The following is a 20,707-nucleotide window of genomic DNA, read 5'->3' as shown; positions in this document are numbered from 1 at the left end:
AGTTGTTTCAATAACTTGTAAACTTACTGAATATTGCATATTAAAGGGGGATTTAAATGATCATGGCGCTGTTTGAATTAGTTCTTTCTGATCTATATTCTCGATTTTTTTTCAAAATGAATGCTCATGTTCAAACATTTTTAAGCCAAAGCATTATCAATACAATCTTACACCACATCTTCCTATATCTATTAACAAGCGTAAAATGGTTCCTTCTGTAACTAAAGATGTCGTAATTGATCAATGAATTATTCAAAAAATGTAGGTAATGAATCATGTTGGTAACGGTGCTGATAACAGAGCTGACTATACCCTGAAGGGAAAGCAATCAATAACCAGCGGCAATTATCCATTGCTAGAAAGGGAAACAACTCCCTACAATTAGTGCATTTAATTGCCTTTCTGAGATTATCTTCCCCAGGAATAATGACAATATTCCAATTGCACTGATTATTGATAGCATTGCAAATAGAAATCTTAACAATTTTCTATCATCTTGGAGGAACACTTGCTAATAGAAATAGGAGTAAAATTCTAAATATATTGTTATGCAACAAAATCGTTGGAAAATAATTTTTTTCTGAAACATTACCTTTTTCAATACTTTTAACAGATGTTTCTAGTTTTGCTATTTGTGAAGTATGCTCAGCTAGTTCATTGCTATTGTCTGTTAATCTTTCGACTATACGCTTGATATTGTTATCAAGACTGCCAAGTTTTCCAAACATATTGTAGTCTAAAACTATAGATTTCGCCTCAGCAGTATCTGCAACGTCTTGTTGGTTTCCTAGTCCGTTTATTGCCTAAAAATGTTTATATGTACAAGTAAAATCAAAAAGATGCTTATTTTTTAAAATAAAAACAATATGATTATCATATTGAAGTAATCGTATAACACATACGACCCTTTGTACCTGTCAAATTCTTAAGACAAACGAGAACCAACATCCTACATTTTAGCTTATGTTGCTAATAAAGGCCACAAACGTTAGATACAAAGTTTCAAATGCAAACATCTAGCTGCTCATTTCAAAACTGAAAAGCTAACCAGGCATAGATATATCATAACTTTTAGTTTTTTTCGACATGTAGTTAACCTCTTTGCTAATGTGGGATCCTTTTTGCTGTGAGGGATATATTGACGCACAGACATAGCCAATGTCTAGTGCAGAACTGGTGCCATGCTTTCTGCACTGCAAAAATAATGCAACCATTCTGAGAATTATGGGGCCCATTTTAATGCAAATAATCCCTTTAAGGAATGTGCTTTTTTTCTAATGGAAGTCCAAATATTTTGTTTACATCCTGGTTAGCCCCTTTTGTACTCCCTACTCTCGTATTTATTTCTAATTTGATCTTTTCCTAAAATTGCAATAAATATTTGACACTGGATGGTAAGCAAACAAACAAAAAACAGTCAACTATTACTATGAACCGTTCACATTCATTATTAGACAGAATGGATACATTTTGCTTGTTGTCTCTCATATCAACTACCTACGCTACTGTTTTATAAACAATGTGACCAGTCTAAACACTTGAAAAACATTGTATGTTTTTCTGTAGCGTGGTATTTTTAAAACATTAAATATATGTGTGTTTTTTTACTTTTACCAACAGATCATAATAATGAAAATAGATGTAATACCAGTTCCAAATCCATCCATATTTTCTTAAAATCTGCATCAGATAATTTGCCATCACTTGAATGCGAAATTAGGAAATTTTTATAAAATTTTATCCGAGCTATATGAGCACTATCGGAAACTTCCGCAACAGGCGGTAGGGCATCAAATCCGAAGGCTGGTGGTGAGACATTTGGTTGCAAATGTCGTAGAAGACAAACCATTAAAGTTACATCTAAATCCGCAGAGGAAACTGCATGTGAACCTAAAAAACATAATGAATGAAAGTTAGAGATCACCCCTAGTTTTTGGTGGGGTTCGTGTTGTTTATTCTTTAGTTTTCTATGTTGTGTCATGTGTACTATTGTTTTCTGTTTGTCTTTTTCATTTTTAGCCATGGTCTTGTCAGTTTGTTTTAGATTTACGAGTTTGACTGTCCCTTTGGTATCTTTCGTCCCTCTTCTTTCAAAGGTACCCGGCTTATAATTTGATACGCACGTTTCGTCTACCCAAGACTTATCAGTGACGTTCAGATCAAAATACAAAAAAATGTAGTTATAAAGCCAAACAAGTACAAACTGGACGAGCAAACTATGGTGATCAATGCCTTGGATAAAAAAAAAACATAATTTTATAATGAGAAAATTTATAAAAATGAACATATGATAGATGTTCATATCATTACAACAATGCTGACTACCTGGCTGGTGATACCATCGGGAACGAAAGTCCAACCAGCAGAATATCCATACAAGAACTGTAGATTATATTCTTTCCCTACTTTGTACCTAAAAATTATTGTATATCTCTACCAGTGTGACGTATACAGTCTGACGCCAAACGCGCGATTCTACGTCCGAGTTAAATGTAAGTCTTTCAATCATTTATATGCTGATTTTTGCATAATGTTGACTGCTGTACCTCTAGTTTTCACATTTTTACCAATTATGTCTGGGTTTTTTTTGGTTTATGCATCTAATGCGACTGTCGTACAAGTGAGAGGTTTTGGCCTATGAAACAAGGTTCATCTTCATAAGAAAATGTCTGTACCAAGTTAAGAATTTGACAGTTTTTATCCATTCGTTTTGTGTTTTTGAGCCTTTTATTTTGCCTTTGATTGGGGTCTCTCTGCGTTGAATTTTCCACGGAGTTCAGTATATTAATGATTCATCTTTTTAAATAAAATGGCAGATTAGTACACAAAAACACATCGGTATGAAATTTTGAACATTTTGCACCATTTTTACATGATCAAACACAATTTGAATACAGTATTAACATGATTAACTTAAAAAATCAAATATTCTGGAATTGAAATAATCCCCGAAGGCGTATCAAATATATAGCAATACTACGTTCCTGTGAAATCATCCTATTTGGATGACGTATTGCATTGCTTGATTTTATTAGTCACGATTCGATAATTTTTTCCTTTTAATTTCAAGTTCATAATGGTGATTTGTTCGTCGAATTATATTTTTCTGAGTATATTCATATTTCTATACCATAAAATGTATTAAGAATAGTTTCTGTAATAAAAAATTACCTGAAGAAGGATATAATATATTCCACTGATCCTGGTACAATACTCTTTTCTGTCCTATATGTTTGTAAAGGTTTGAAAGTATTCGTTTATTTGGTGGAGATGACAAATCTGATTGCAAATTAGAATGAACACTGTCAAAATACCTCCTTAGTGCCGTTGTTCCTACTCTGTAGTTTAGGTAAACAACGCGAAGAAAATTATCTTCTTCCTTAGTTATGTTGGTCGCCATGACCACCCACACATGCGCTCACATAACATACAGTTAGAATATAATTTTCGGAGAATTTTCAACTACCAAACACGCTTGCTTTGTTCCCATATGGCTGGTATTCAACTACCAACCGAAGTCTTCTGCAAAAGAATGTCAAATGAAACATGATAATTAAACATTTGAAATTCTTCGTTGGATAGAAATCGACTATACAAATAAATATGCTACCCTATTTCTGGTTGGAAAATATCTACGTAAAGTAGTTACTGTTTGGAATTGAGTTGTTATAATACGTCTAGACAAAAAATCTGAAATTAATCTTTTAAATGTTTCATTTTGTAGGTATAAGAATGAGAGCCAATGAAACAGCTCTCCCTCCAAGTCAAAATTTGTAAAATTTAACCATTACAGTACAAGTACGGTCTTCAAGGTTTCCCTTTGTGAATACAGCTGTTTCTTAAACCACGCCTCTTTGTGGGGAGATTTAGAATAGTCATAGAAAATTAAGTTTGTTTACATACTGGTTTTGATCTGTAGGTTGCATCTCATAGTGACATCATTTGGGAAAGTTACCAGAAAATATACCTGTAAATAATTTTTTTATATTGAAATCAATGGTAACCCTACAAAAGACTCATCAGTGACGCTCGAATCCAAAAAAGTTCAAAAGGCCAAATAAAGTACGAAGTCGAAGAGCCTGAAACAAAAGTGTAAAAATCAACAAGTCAGGACCTTGTCCTTGTTCGTCTTGTAATATTTAAATTTAGTTTCTTGTGTACAATTTGGAAATAAGCATGGCGTTCAGTATCACTCAACTAGTATATATTTGTTTAGAGGTCAGCTGAAGGACGCCTCCGGGTGCGGGAATTTCTCGCTACATCGAAGACCTATTGGTGATCTTCTTCTGTTGTTTTTTCGATGGTCTGGTTGTTGTCTCTTTGACACATTCACCATTTCCATTCTCAATTTCATTTTAACCTTGATCAAACGCAACTATATACAGTAAACTATAACTTTTTGAATTCGAGCGTCACTGATGAGTCTTTTGTAGACGAAACGCGCGTCTGGCGTATACTAAATTTAGTCCCAATCCACTGTAAATAAATATGTTAAAACTAAACTATGATGAGTTTATTGTTCCTGTTAAAACCTTTAAACGCAACTATAAACGCAACAAACACAGGTTAATGAAAAAAATTGTGATACGGTAAACAGTTTAATTGAAAAACGTTTTTTTTTATAAAAGAAATACTATAGTAGTTTGATTGTTCATAGACCGAAGAAGTGAAAATTTATAGTAATACTAAAAACTAATGGAAGTTGATTAATCGAGATATTACCTGTAAAAAAACATTAAATAACAAAAATATCCCAAATTAACCAATGTCTTAATTGTATGTGTGGATCAGGAACATAGTTATCATCCTTTTATTTTTGTTGTACAGGAATATAGTCCCTAGTTAGGACAATGTGTTAATTGCCTATTTTTTTGTTATACCAATTACAAATGTATTTCTTCATGTGTTATGCCTCAATAAGCAAGAAGGGGGGAAATAGGGGAATAAATTTTGAAGAAAAGAAGTGATTTGGTCCAGCTGAAAATTAAGAAGGCTAGAGGGTGCAAAAATAAGCATTTGTTTTTTATTAAACATTTTATTTATTAGTTTATTAGTTGTAACTTTATCATGATACAAAAATCATCCAAAAAAATCAATACGTTTAGGCCCCAGATGCTTTAGTTGCAGTTAAACTAAACGATTGTAAAATTTGAGTAAGTTCTTTTTTATTCCGATATTACCATTATTTCTCCAATTAGGTCAACCGAATAAAATTACCTTATCAATTATGTGTGCTTCTTTCGAAGGCAGATTGTGAGTTGAAATGAACGGTGACCCCATATTTTTATTTCATTGTTCTATTAAAGTATATGATGAGGTTCATTTATTGAAAAATAAAGCGAAATGCTTTATTTAAAAATGATATATACCCACGAGCTCCATTAACATAGAATTTGCCATATTTTGAGTTAGAGGCGATGATTTTTGTTTATATGTTTGATATAATTTATCCCAAAAGTAGTACAACAGTCTGCATATTACATATTATTGAGAAAGCGCCGATCATTTTGTTCTGTTTTCGTTTATTGTCTAAAAGGATTGCACTACCGAATAACTTTGTACTCGAGCCATGTTGCATGAACTCAATATATTTCAGACGCAGCTCATATATACATGTCTTTACAATTTGAATCTGCTATCCTAACAATAAAGATAAATGTCGTGGCTGTTGAACTTCATATTGATAAATGTGTGTATCAAGTATTATTTCTGTTTGTAATAACATTATAATCTATAGTTCGATTGCACAATTAAATGAAACAATGAAATTTTAAAAAAAGGCGTACAAAAAGTTCGCATTATGAGACAGAAAAGAAACAAGAAATTTGAAAAGTCTAAAAGAGGGACGAAAGATACCAAAGGGGCAGTCAAACTCATAAATCTAAACCAAACTGACAACGCCATGGCTAAAAATGACAAACAGAAAAACAGAAAAACAATAGTATAAATGACACGAAAAGACATGAAAGAGAAAACATAGAAATAACTAATTAATAAAAGCTTTATTATCAAAAAAAGCTCAGCATGAATTCGTAAAAAAACCCTCAAATATATCATAACAGTTCCTGCTCGTCCCTTTCATCTTTCTTTGGAGAAAAAACTTATCCTCGATATGCATAACATATGATCGTCTTATATAGTTAATTAAATTCGTCTTACTACTACATTAAAACCAGACTTTTACCCGAGCAAAACAAATGTTGCATGCTTGTCAGTGATGTAATGTTCAAAAGTTATCAAATTACATATTACGCAAAGATACGTCAAGGTATGGATTTCAACAATTCACGCCGTATTTCCCGTCTATAATAAAGCTCCGTTATAACATAGTATTTAAATCATTAGGTCCGCACGAGGCAAATATCAACAAGCTAAATTAAGACGAAGTCACTCACAACTACACCAAAAACTGGCAATTTTTCTTAGTGCTCTAAATCTAAAATAAGAAGTGCGGTTGAAGGATTGAAATTCATGAGCAACTCTAGACAATAATGGTTTATGATCAGTCTTTGCTAAAATAACTGGGAGTAACTTTGTTAAAAGAGAACCAGTGTTCAAGTTTTCGCACAATTTGTCTTCTTTAACGATCAATCGTTGGAAAATGTCTGATTTAGAGAATAAATATTACGTCAAAAACATATAGTGTCATTCACTTTATATGAGATATATATGGCTGCTTATATTTTGCTCAAAGATGTAGCGAATGAAGCAAACACATATCTCCACAAATATATATTTAGACTAAGCAAACACAACAAGTTGTTAAATAATTGTTAAAAGTAGGTTAGCGGTATAATTAGGCTTTGGTAACACTTGCAGATAGCAGTTTTTTTACTACTGCATGTAACAGTAATCCACGCAATATCTTTACAGAATTCACGTACATAAAATAAGACAATAACTTCAAATACTACAATCTCCATTTGTTTCATTTGATGTTATCCATATAAATTTGTAATACCATTAAATTTACCTTTACTGGTATTCATAAATTATAAAAATCTTGTTATCCTCTTAATGGCGGTTATAAGATAAAAAGTTAACTTTTCAAATGAGAAAAAAAACCAATTTATTTTTCAAACATGTTTAAAGTATAGTTTATAATATCTAATGGCGAGTTGAGATCTCACAAACATGTTAAACCCCCCCGCATGTTTGCGCCTGTCCCAAGACAGGAGCCTCTGGCCTTTGTTAGTCTTGTATCATTTTAATTTAGTTTCCTGTGTACAATTTGGAAATTAGCATGGCGTTCATTATCACTGAACTAGTATATATTTGTTTAGGGTTCAGCTGAAGGGCGCCTCCGGGTGCGGGAATTTCTCGCTACATTGAAGACTTGTTGCTAACCTTCTGCTGTTGTTTTTTTCTATGGTCGGGTTGTTGTCTCTCTGACAAATACCCCATTTCCATTCTCAATTTTAAATATACATAAGGTATTTAATTATACTAACTAATATTTCTACAATATTATTTTCTGTACATTGAAGTTGGTACTTTTACTTTGTTCTCCAACTATATCAGGCGTTTAATCATCATTTGTTAAGTAAGTACGACCAAAGTTTTCAAATCAATACTATATTAGATATTTACTATTTTTGCTATTCTAGAGACAAATTTAGCGTGATTCATCTAACTCCATTTGTAACGGCCTAACATCGATTGAAATAGCATACATCTCGTTATATATTCCCAACAAATGTTTATCGAATGCAATTCGATTATTACATTACACTTTTATGAAACTTATATTTTTTCCAATGAATATTTTGTTTCGATCGGTAACATTTTTGCCTATAATGTATTTAGCAGGACTTTAAATTCAGTAAATATTTTAGTATTGGTTATTTACATGATCAATGATTCACAGTTTAAGAAAAACATGTAATCCACTGGACACTAATATTTGTATAGAGCTACAGAAATATGCCCATTATAGATTAATAAATGAATACTCTCAACAGTGTTAGTTAAGTCGTATTGACTCTTGCATTATTTTCATCTGAAGTTCAAGTATTTGTATATTTTCTAATCCAAAATTAAACACAGGTTACTGCTATCTAATAAGTATATTTAAGATTTTTATCGAGAATGGAAATGCAGAATGTGTCAAAGAGACGACAACCCGAACAAAGAGCACACGTCAGCCGAAAATCACAAATTGATTTACAATGTAGCGATAAACTCCCGCACAGGGAGTAGTCCTCCAGATGGCCCCTAAAAAAATATTATACTAGTTCAGTGATAATGGACGTAATGATAAACTCTGAATTATACACGAGAAACTAAAATTAAAAATCAAACACGACTAACAAAGGCCAAATACTATTGACTTGTGATGTCAACGTGTATTTGTTCCACCTAACAGAAGTTCCAGTGGAAACTTTATTATAAACAATGTCATAATACCTGTACCTGTTGGAACAAATATTCCATACTATTTATTCCGTTAGGAACATTTACTGTATTATTTCTTCCTGTGGAAATAATATTCCAGAATAGTTTTACCATTTGGAACTTATATTATGAAGGAACTTCTATTCTGTGACAGTGACATGCAGGCGTCAAATTGCGGCGGGGTTAAACATGTTTTGAGATTTCAACCCTCCCCCTATACATCTGCCCAATGTAGAAAAAACCAAACGCATAACAATACTTTTAGCAAATCTCAGTTTAAGAGAAGTCCAAGTCTTAAACGAATGACAATAATACATAAATTAACAAAGGACTACTAGCAGTTACTGACCTCAATTAAACTGGTTGAAAGTCTCTATAAGTGAATTAACATTAAAATAAATTACCTGAACAAATAAAATGTCCTTGCTCCGATGACAGAATTTAGTCAATATTTTGACTTGTTTTAGATAACGAAACCCTTGGTGTGGTAATTTTTCAGTAATACATAATTTTCTCTCGCTTAATTCTAATTCGTTGTCACATACACGAGCGAATCATACAATTTGAGATATATAAGCATCATTAGATAGTTACGTCAACATCTGAAAACGGATAATTAACATTAGGTAATGAAAAATCATCTTTTTTATCATAAATTTTTGTATTAAGATTTCCGTTAAAGATATAGATATCAAGATCGAGGAAAAGACAGTGGTCATTGTTAGTATTAGCTTTATTTAAAGTTAGTTCAACAGGTTTATTTCTTTAGTATACAAACCGAAGTTGTCATTATATAGAGCCAATACAACATCTAAATTGTTTTTTTTTTATCGTATACCTATAGCTAGCATTGGCATGATAGCTTTTGCATATGTGTTATGAGCGGAAGTACACACGCTATAATATCCCGAGCTGATAACCCATAACAGGTGCATTTCGTGCACAAAACCCATAATAGTGCCCCTCGTACAAGTTACTTCCGGTGTTTCCGGTATAGTTTTTATTTTCATTGTGACGTCAGATATTTTTTTATGACGACGTAAAAATTTACAGGAACTATTGTGGGGATAGTTTGGTACTTGCTAACAAATGTCATTGACAGTTTAGAATCATTTTATAGTACAACAAACATGAAGTAGCAAAGATCATAAAACTCTTCCAAAATTGCAATGTTTTAAAATGCCTCTATAGGAAATGTTACCATAAATATATAAGGAGGTAGTTATTCTGTTGTTGAACATTTATAGTATATTTGATTCATAATTCAACTTCTTTGTAAAGTTTTTGACTGTTTTAGTTATTGCATTTATTTATTTGCATTACAAAAACAATTGTCGGAAGTATATTATAAAGCTATTAATACATGGCCTTTTCTATATCAGCCTGGGTATCATCCATCGACCCATATGAGCATCTCGACTCCGTCTCTGGATGATATGGGGTCTTTAGATGATACTCGGGCTGATATAGAAAAGACCATGTATTAATCTCTATGTATCGATTGTTTACAATGGGTTTTTTTAAGTCATCAATTGTAACTCATAACTGTTACAATACAAATATATTTGCTGTCAACAGTCTGAGTATAGAAGAATAGTACTCCTATTTAGATTCGTTCTATGGAGGTCGTTTTTAATGTACATTTCTAAAAACATATATATATAATATTTTGGCCACGAGCATCACTGAAGAGACTTGTTTTGTCGAAATGCGCATCTGGTGCAACAAAACCGGTACCGTTGATTTTATTTATAGATATAGGAAGATGTGGTGTGAGTGCCAATGAGATTAGACACTTACAGTTCAATAAGTTAAAATTGACATTAAAAACCCTCTTCACTAAAACGACTGTTTATAAAAAAAAAATATTGGGAGTTCTATTGTTGCCAATAATAATGTACTGTATATACTTATACTTATTTATACCTGTAGGTATATTTCATCAATGAACTAAATTTAAGAAATCATATAATTTAAAGTGAAGACAACTGTTTGCAAGTGATTAAGCATAACGCATCTTCGGATCAAAGCCAAATAAGTCAACAAGTTCGTAAAAAAATCCTTTAACCTGAACCTAATTAAAAAGTTTCTAAATATCTATTTCTGGAGAAAGGACATAATGCAATTCGATGCAGCATATCAAGAAAATCAAAACTCTACATAATGATTGACAGAGTAAAGGAGAGCAATGGAAATTGATAAAGACATAAAATTTAAAAGCACATTGAAGCTCGAACGAAGGTTGTTATTGTAAACAGGAATTTTAATATAATTTACTGTATGTAGAGGGATGCGTAGTAAAGATAAGTATACACTAATACTAACACTTCCCCTTTTAGAAGAAGACATAATTCTCACATATATTTGATTTATCTTGTAAAGTAATTCATTTCTTATATTGAAATGGAGAACGTACAAAAAACTACCTACCTTAACCTGATTGAAACATTATATGTTTACTCTTTTGAAAGAAAAAGTTTAAGTTTAAATACCATACTACATTACAGTCGATCGCCTTTCTAAATGAACAAGAAACGTATCTTTATAAAAAGTATCAACGCTTCAGTAAACGAAGTCTGATCAGCCCTTTAAGTCTTAAATATAATTTGTATTTCTATTACATTTGTTTACTGTAATATACTGACGGACTTTACAAACGTAACACTCGATTAGCAATTCAGTTTTTCCATTTTCAAAAACATATGATTCATGCAATACTAAGTTTTATTAAACATTGATTAATTTCTTCTTTGCTAAGGTAAGTTTGAAATTCGAAATTTGAATTTGATATCTCCACGCTTAACGTTAAAATAGTGTGGTTTGCACTAAAATTTTCAGTATTGGTCGTGGCGTGGGGTGTTGTAAATACGGCGCCAACACAACGCAGAAACGTCACTCATTCTTATATTGTATCGTAAAGACTTGTTTACGAGTGACGTGTATACTTTAGCTTTCTATAGATCGATTACATATGTATAACATGCAACGTTTTTTTTTCTTAATTTACGAATGCTTGAAATTTTGTTCACAGACCCAATGAATTTGAATAAGCTCAAACCGATTTAAAAAGCGAACAGAAATGTTGCTCCCTTAATATTTACAAAAAAAGCAGCCGATTTAGCTAGGGTATATCTTTTAGCAACATTCGAGAGTGCAGAACAAAAGAAGAAACGGTTGAACGATTTAAGTCAACAGATTGAATATTCGATTTGATCGGAAGATAAATATGAAACTCTGAATACAGATGATTATACTTGAGATTTAGAAAATAAGTTAAAAAAAATGGGTTTTTTCGTTAAAATAATTCGAGCAATCTTAAAAAAATCAACAGCCCTCATTAGTCTATCAAACATTGAATTATGAAGCACCCAATTTTATTCCAACTTCAATTTAAAAAAAATAAACAACAGAGTTATATCGCACTATCACTGTCAATGTTTAGCAATTAAACACACCGCCTTTCGAAATTAACTTTACAGTCGATTTTCAGTTCCTGAATAGAAATGTTTTTGACTTTTTCGAATCAGCAGTACATATGAATCCAAGTCAATCCGACATTCAGAAATTAAATTATTAAAAATCACACCTTGATGGTGAAGTATCTCATTCTATTGATAGGTTTGCATTTCCAAAGGATAATTATGAAAACGCATTCAACGTAATAAAAAAAGATACGGACAATCGAGTGAGATCACACTAGCACACATAAAAGCAATGATAGTCGTTACACAACCGAACAATTGTCTCTTTGACACATTCCAAATTTCCATTCTCAATTTTAATGATTTAGTCAGTTACCAAGTTTTTTAACCATATAGACGAATTGGACGCTTAAGAACAATAGCAAGACACTAATTAACAACGCATTAATGGAAACAACAATTTTAAGCCAGCTTAAAAGGCCGTTAGCTCTCTCGTTTGAATTGTTTAACATTGTCTTATCGGGGCCTTTTATCGATGACTATGCGGTATAGGCTTTGCTCATTGTTGAAGGCCGTACGGTGACCTATAGTTGTTAATGTCTGTGTCATTTTGATCTTTTGTGGATAGTTGTCTCATTGGCAATAATACCACATCTTCTTTTTTATAAGATTAAGTTTTGGTGGTCAATATCTCAGATACTATAAACAATAGGGCTAGTATATTTGGTGTATATAAGGACTGTAAGTTGTACATGTCCAACTGGTAGGTGTCATCTGACCTTGACCTCATTTCTCTCTCATTATAAGTAATAGGATAACTATATTTGGTATGTGCATACCTTGCAATGTCCTCATGTCTGTTGGACAGTTTTCACTTGACCTCGACCTCATTTCATGGATCAGTGAACAAGGTTAAGTTTTGGTGGTCAAGCCAATATCTCAGATAATATAAGCAATAGGGCTAGTATATTTGGTGTATGGAAGGATTGTAAGGTGTACATGTCCAACTGACAGGTGTCATCTGACCTTGACCTCATTTTCATGGTTCAGTGGTTATAGTTAGATTTTTTCTCATTCTTTATGCAATAGGTCTACTATATTTGTTGAATGGAATGATTGTAAGGTGTATATGTCTAGCGGGCAGATGTCATTAGACCTTGACCTCGTTTTCATGGTTTAGTGATCAAAGTTAAGTTTTCAAGTTTTGATCTTTTTATCTAATATTATATACCAAAGGTCAACTATGTTTAGTGTATGGAAATATATCATGATTTAAATGTCAGTCCCGCAGGTTTTATTTGACCATGACCTCAATTTCACGGTTCATTGCAAAGTTTTTTTGCCGAGCCTGCAACTTTTTTTTGCAGAAAGCTTGACATAGGGATAGTGAATCGGCGGTGGCGGCGGCGGCGGCGTTAGCTAACTTAGGACTGTAAGGTGTACATGTCCACCTTACAATCCTTCCATACACCAAATATACTAGCCCTATTGCTATTATCTGAGATATTGGCTTGACCACCAAAACTTAACCTTGTTCACTGATCCATGAAACGAGGTCGAGGTCAAGTGAAAACTGTCTGACTGGCATGAGGACCTTTGCAAGGTACACACATACAACATATAGTTATCCTATTACTTATAATAAGAAAAAATTCAATATTACAAAAATCACTGAACCATGAAAATGAGGTCAAGGACATCGGACATGTGACTGACGGAAACTTCGTAATATGAGGCATCTATATACAGCATCCAGGTCTTTCACCTTCTAAAATATAAATATTTCAAGAAGTAAGCTAACGCCGCCGCCGCCGGATCACTATCCCTATGTCGAGCTTTCTACAACAAAAGTTGCAGGCTCGACAAAATAATATTAACCATCAGAGCCAAGTTAAAACTCGAACGATGTTTTGTATTGTAAACAGAAATTTAAATATATTTCTCGGAATGTATAGGGAATCATAGTAAAGACAATTATACCCTTATACTTGCAGTCCCCCTTTCAGAAGAAGACACAATTCTAACATGTTAACGATATATTATTAATAGTATGTCAATTTTTATGTTTTAATAACGAACGAATAAAAACTGCTTACCTATACATGATGCAAACGTGAGATCAATACCAAACTACATTACAGACGATCACGTGATAAAATGAACATAAAATGTATCTTTCTATACAGTATCCACGCTTGATTGCCCTTTATATTATAAATATAATTTAAATTCATGTGTACTTGACTGGAGTATAATTAATAGTTATCCCACAGGGACGCGGTGTGTCAGTGTAAGATCACTAATTACATAAGATGCATGTTTCATTATAATACATTATTCTGATTGGCTAGCTGCACATCATGGTTTTTTTTAAGCAATTGCATTTTCCCAATAAAAATCCTTCAAGATAACAGAGGTCCGACAATAAAGTGCACAGGTGATTTAAATGAAACCAGAGGCTCTAAAGAGCCTGTGTCGCTCACCTTGGTATATGTACATTATTAAACAAAGGACACAGATGGATTCATGAACAAATTGTGTTTTGGTGATGGTGATGTGTTTTTAGATCTTTATTTACCGAACCTTCTTTTGCTACAATTATTTCTATCTATAATGAACTTGGCCAAATAATAACAGTGGAAAGTATTTTCTAAAAATTTACAAAAATTAATGAAAATTGTTAAAAATTTACTATTAAGGGCAATAACTCCTAAAGAGGTCAACTGACCATTTTGTTCATGCTGATGTATTTGTAGATCTTACTTTTCTGAACAGTATTGCTGTTTACAGTTTATCTCTATCTATAATGATATTCAAGATAATAACCAAAATCTGCAAGATTTCCTTTAAATGACGAATTCGGGGGCAGCAACCCAACAACCAGTTGTCCGATTTGTCTGAAAATTTCAGGGCAGATAGATCTTGACCTAATAGACAATATAATTCCTTGTCAGAATTGCTCTAAATGCTTTACCGGTTTCAGAGTTATAAGCCAAAATCTACATTTTACCCCTATGCTCTATTTTTAGACATGACGGCCATCTTGGTTGGTCGACCAGATCACGCCACACAATTTTTAAACTAGATACCACAATGATAAGTGTGGCCAAGTTTGGTTAAATTTGGCCTAGCAGTTTCAGAGAAGAAGATTTTTGTAAAAGAATACTAAATTTTTTGAAAAATGGTTAAAAATAGACTATAAAGGGCAATAACTCCTTAAGGGATCAACTGACAGTTTTGAGCATGCTGACTTATTTGTAGATCCTTATTTGCTGAAGATTATTGTTTTTTACAGTTCATCTCTATCTATAATGATATTCAAGATAATAACCAAAATCTGCAAGATTCCCTTAAAATTACTAATTCGGGGGCAGCAATCCAATAACGGGTTGTCCTATTTGTCTGAATTGCTCTAAATGCTTTGGTTTTAGAGTTATAAGCCAAAATCTACATTTTACCCCTATGTTCTATTTTTAGCCATGATGGCAATCTTGGTTGGTTGACCAGGTCACGCCACACAATTTAAACTAGATACCCCAATTATGATTGTGGTCAAGTTTGGTTAAATTTGGCCCAGTAGTTTCAGAGGAGAAGGTGTTTGTAAAAGTTTACAGACGAGGGACGACGACGGACGCAAAGTGATGAGAAAAGCTCACTTGACCTTTTAGGTCAGGTGAGCTAAAAATGATAAGATTCGTGCTTTCATGATCCTAGCTAAAAATGTAATTATAAGTATTGAATGCTTCTTTTGTAACTTCATATGGTTTTAAAGCGTTGACCGTGTCCACATTCTTAGAATGAAGCACGTCTGCTATTCATACAAAATGTACTCCTAGGTAATGAAACATGTCAGCTTGTAAAGATAACTTCAAGACATTTCTAAAGGAACTGTTAAACAAGAGGTAAAATGCTCAACTCACAGAAATTATTCAATCATATTTTGTTACAAGAACAAGAGTGCACACACTGAAATGTCTCGCCTTCTTTACTAATCATAGCTATTATTTTGATAGTCCTAAGTATAAAGCTTTATTACGACTGTCACATAAACGTTACATTAACCAAAATAACTAAACGAAGACCGATGGACCATAAATATGAGGTCAAGGTCAGATGAACCATGCCAGGCTGACATGTACAGCCGACAATGCTTCCATGAAACAAATATAGTTTACCTAATACTTATAGTTTAAGAAAAATAGACCAAAACACAAAAAATTAACACTGAGCAATAAACCATGAAAATGAGGTCAAGGTCAAATAAAACCTGTGCGACTAATATATAGATCATAAAATATTTCCATACACTTTATATAGCTAACCTATGGCATATAGTATCAGGTAAAAAGACCAAAACTGAATAACTTCAACTTTGACCACTGAAAATGAGGTCAAGGTCAGATGACATCTGTCCGCTAGACATGTACACCTTACAATCATTCCATACAACAAATATAGTAGACCTATTGTATAAAGTATGAGAAAAACAGACAAAAACTCAAAAATCTAACTGTAACCACTGAACCATGAAAATGAGGTCAAGGTCAAATGACACCTGTCAGTTGGAAATGTACACCTTAGTCCTTCAATACACCGAATATACGAGCCATATTGCGTAAGGTATCTGAGATATGGGCTTGACCACCAAAACTTAACCTTGTTCACCAATCCATGAAATGAGGTCGAGGTCAAGTGAAAACTGTCTGACGGGCATGAGGACCTTGCAAGGTACGCACATACCAAATATAGTTATCCTATTACTTATAATAAGAGAGAATTCAACATTACAAAAATTCTGAATTTTTTTTCAAGTGGTCACTGAACCATGAAAATGAGGTAAAGGACATTGGACATGTGACTGACCGAAACTTCGTAACATGAGGCATCTATATGCAAAGTAAGACGCATCCAATCCAGGTCTTCAACCTTCTAAAATATGAAGCTTTTAAGAAGTTAGATAACACCTCCGTCGCGGTCGCTGTAGCCGCCAGATCACTATCCCTATGTCGAGCTTTCTGCAACAAAAGTTGCAGGCTTGACAATAATTAATGAACTAAGTGAATTTTACTTTTAAAATTTTAACATGGTCATTATTGATTTGTTTTAACATTTGTTCAAAAGTAACAAAACACAACAAGTCAGCTTGTGAACAAGAATGTGTCCATAGTACACAGATGCCCCAATCCCATTATCATTTTCTATGTTCAGTGGACCGTGAAATTGGGATCAAAAATATAATTCGGCATAAATTAGAAAGAATATTATCTAAGGAACATATGTACAAAGTTTCAAGTTGATTGGACTTCAACTAAAATCAAAAACTCCCTCCACCAAAAACTTTAACCTACTGCTAAACAAAAAGTTGAATGCTCAACTCACTGGAAACTGTTTTTATTTATTTTTTAATTTACTTTGTGTTTTTTATGAATTAAAATAGTGAGCATTTCTTTGATGAGCAGAAAATTAGTAAATTTTTCCTCATCCAAAACTTCCTATTCTATTAATGCTGTCTTTACTTTAATCGTTTGAGTCATGTGCTATAAAAAGAAGCTTTTGAGCAGAGTACATATATGTAAGAGTAAATTATATTCGATCACCTTTGGTTTTGTAACTGGAGAGCATGAATTCATTACAAAATTGCTGGTCTGTTTTAATGTAGCACGTTAACAGACTGGAGGAAAGAAGTACTTCCTTCCCTCAACCGCTAACAAATGACTTAGTATATACCATATTGTCTAAGGGAGGCTATCCCGTCTTACCTCACCCACCTGTAGAGTCCTCATACCATTGTGACTCTCACAACACATTCTCTAGCAAGAATACCTCTCTTCCCACCGTTTGTTTTTTTTTGTTTTTCAGTTGGGCGTCAATAACTCAAGTGAGCAGGAATTTCATTACAAAATTGCTTTCCCCACTGGAACTCTAACCCGGGACCTCAGTTTCAATGCAGTACATTAACCAATTGAGCTAAAGAAGTACTTCCTTATGACTGACTAAGTTTCTACCACATTGTCTAAGTATAGCAATCACATCACAGTTTGTTCAATCAAACAATCATCATCAATTAATATTAGCATTGAGCCAGGGTTTAAGGAGGCTCGCGGGTATAAGATTTTCAGAAAAAAATTAAACATCTAATAATTCATTACAAATTTTATAAATTACCTTAGGTAGTTGTTACCTTATCATATGGCACAAAAATCATTCCAAACCAGATGCTCCGCAGGGCGTAGCTTTATACGACCGCACAGGTTGAACCCTGAACGGTTGGGGCAAGTATGGACACAACATTCAAGCTGGATTCCGCTCTAAATTTGGATTGTGATTAAATAGTTGACACAGCATAGGTTTCTGACACAGAATGAATGTATTCAAATGAACTTAAAATTTTTGTTTTCTCTTAGAGCAATTCACTATGCTGTTGAATATTAATCCTCTCAAAAAAATGTTTGAAGAAATTTTCTTTTTATTTATGAAATTTCAAATGAGAAAAATTGAACCCAATTTTTTAATCACATCCCCCTTTCCCTTATTCCAAAACTAATTTCAATTAAAATATTCTAATGGAGTTTGCAACAATTACTACTCATTTAAATACATCATAAAATATTAAGATGTAAAAAAACTGCTTGTTATCACTGAATGGTAAAGATTATTTAAATTTATCAGTTGGTAGTAAAAAGTGAATATACATTGTATATTGTATATAACAAAGATTTAATTTGATTCTGGACAAAGAAAGATAACTCCAATTAAAAAAAAATCTTGCAGATATTTCTTGCTTACTATACTGGACAAAGAAAGATAACTCTTAATTAAAAAAAAATTTGCTATTTCACAATATTGTGAAATTAGATATTTCTTGCCATTGCACAATACTGTGCAATTGAAAAGACTTGCTATTGCACAATACTTAATATAATAATTTTAGATCCTGATTTGGACCAACTTGAAAACTGGGCCCATAATTAAAAATCTAAGTACATGTTTATATTCAGAATATCAAAGAGGCCCAAGAATTTAATTTTTGTTAAAATCAAACTTAGTTTAATTTTGGACCCTTTGCACTTTAATTTAGACCAATTTTAAAACTGGACCATAAATTAAGAATCTACATACACAGTTAGATTTGGCATATATCAAAGAACCCCAATTATTCAATTTTTGATGAAATCAAACAATGTTTAATTTTGGACCTCGATTTGGGCCAACTTGAAAACTGGGCCAATAATCAAAAATCTAAGTACATTTTTAGATTCAGCATATCAAAGAACCCCAAGGTTTCAATTTTTGTTAAAATCAAACTAATTTTAATTTTGGACACTTTGGACCTTAATGTAGACCAATTTGAAAACGGGACCAAAAATTAAGAATCTTCATACACAGTTAGATTCGGCATATTAAAGAACCCCAATTATTCAATTTTGATGAAATCAAACAAAGTTTAATTTTGGACCCTTTGGGCCCCTTTTTCCTTAACTGTTAAGACCAAAACTCCCAAAATCAATACCAACCTTCCTTTTGTGGTCATAAACATTGTGTTTAAATTTCATTGATTTCTATTTACTTTAACTAAAGTTATTGTGCGAAAACCAAGAATAATGCTTATTTGGGCCCTTTTTTGGCCCCTAATTCCTAAACTGTTGAAACCAAAACTCCCAAAATCAATCCCAACCTTTCTTTTGTGGTCATAAACCTTGTGTCAAAATTTCATAGATTTCTATTAACTTAAACTAAAGTTATAGTGCGAAAACCAAGAAAATGCTTATTTGGGCCCTTTTTGGCCCCTAATTCCTAAAATGTTGGGACCAAAACTCCCAAAATCAATACCAGCCTTCCTTTTATGGTCATAAACCTTGTGTTAAAATTTCATAGATTTCTATTCACTTTTACTAAAGTTAGAGTGCGAAAACTAAAAGTATTCGGACGACGACGACGACGACGACGACGCCAACGTGATAGCAATATACGACGAAAATTTTTTAAAAATTTGCGGTCGTATAAAAATCAATTGGTGTTGGCCCCAGCTGACTTTTAAAATGTTGATATCATTGAAAAAGCTCGAAATTATCTCCCTTTGGTGCAAAAATGCCCTTTTTTTGGCATTAAAATTGAAATATCTTTTTTTAATTATGGGTGACCTATATTTTTTTAATATTGTTTAAAAAAAATATACATAAACTAAATAATTGTAAAATTTAAGCGATTTCGGTAATTAGGTTCTTTTTTTTATTTCAATATCACCTCTTTTTCTCCTATCAGTTCAACAGAAAAAGAGTACCTTTTCAAAAATGTATGTTTCTTTCGATGGCAGATTGTGAGCGTAAATGATCGGTGACCCCTCTTTTTTATTTTATTTTTCTATAAGGTATAAGATAAAGTTCATTTATAGAAAAAATTAAGGAAATCTTATATTAAATTTAAAAAAAATGATTTAGACCCGCAAGCCCCCTTAAATCAACGAAAGTTTACTGTCAGTCTGATAAGTTCGATACTTTTTAAACCTTATTATTCTTCACTTAATATTCATTATTCTCTACTCTGTAAACTCCATTCAGACAGTCTTCAAAACATAACAACCATCTAAGTTTTTCTGTTGTTTTATTATAATACAATTACACAATGTACAATGGTTTGTTTAACATCAAGTGTACAATACTGAGTTTTGATTTATCATTTTGGCAATGGATCTTATAACACAGTTTTTGAGATAACAAGAATTGAAATTGACACGGTAAAACAAAATGGTAAAACATAATACATGTAGTAATGTAAAGTTTGTTTACAACAGTTGCACGTAAGGTGGTACCTACCACTACAGGGAGATAACTCTGTAAGGTCAGCTAAACGTTTTAATTACGTTGCAATGTAAAGCGAATATTAAGCTTCTC

Source organism: Mytilus trossulus, chromosome 5 (genome assembly GCF_036588685.1).
Source record: "Mytilus trossulus isolate FHL-02 chromosome 5, PNRI_Mtr1.1.1.hap1, whole genome shotgun sequence".
In the NCBI taxonomy this organism is placed as follows: Eukaryota; Metazoa; Mollusca; class Bivalvia; order Mytilida; family Mytilidae; genus Mytilus; species Mytilus trossulus.
The sequence above is the reverse complement of the archived record's forward strand: the minus strand, read 5'-3'. Positions refer to the sequence as shown.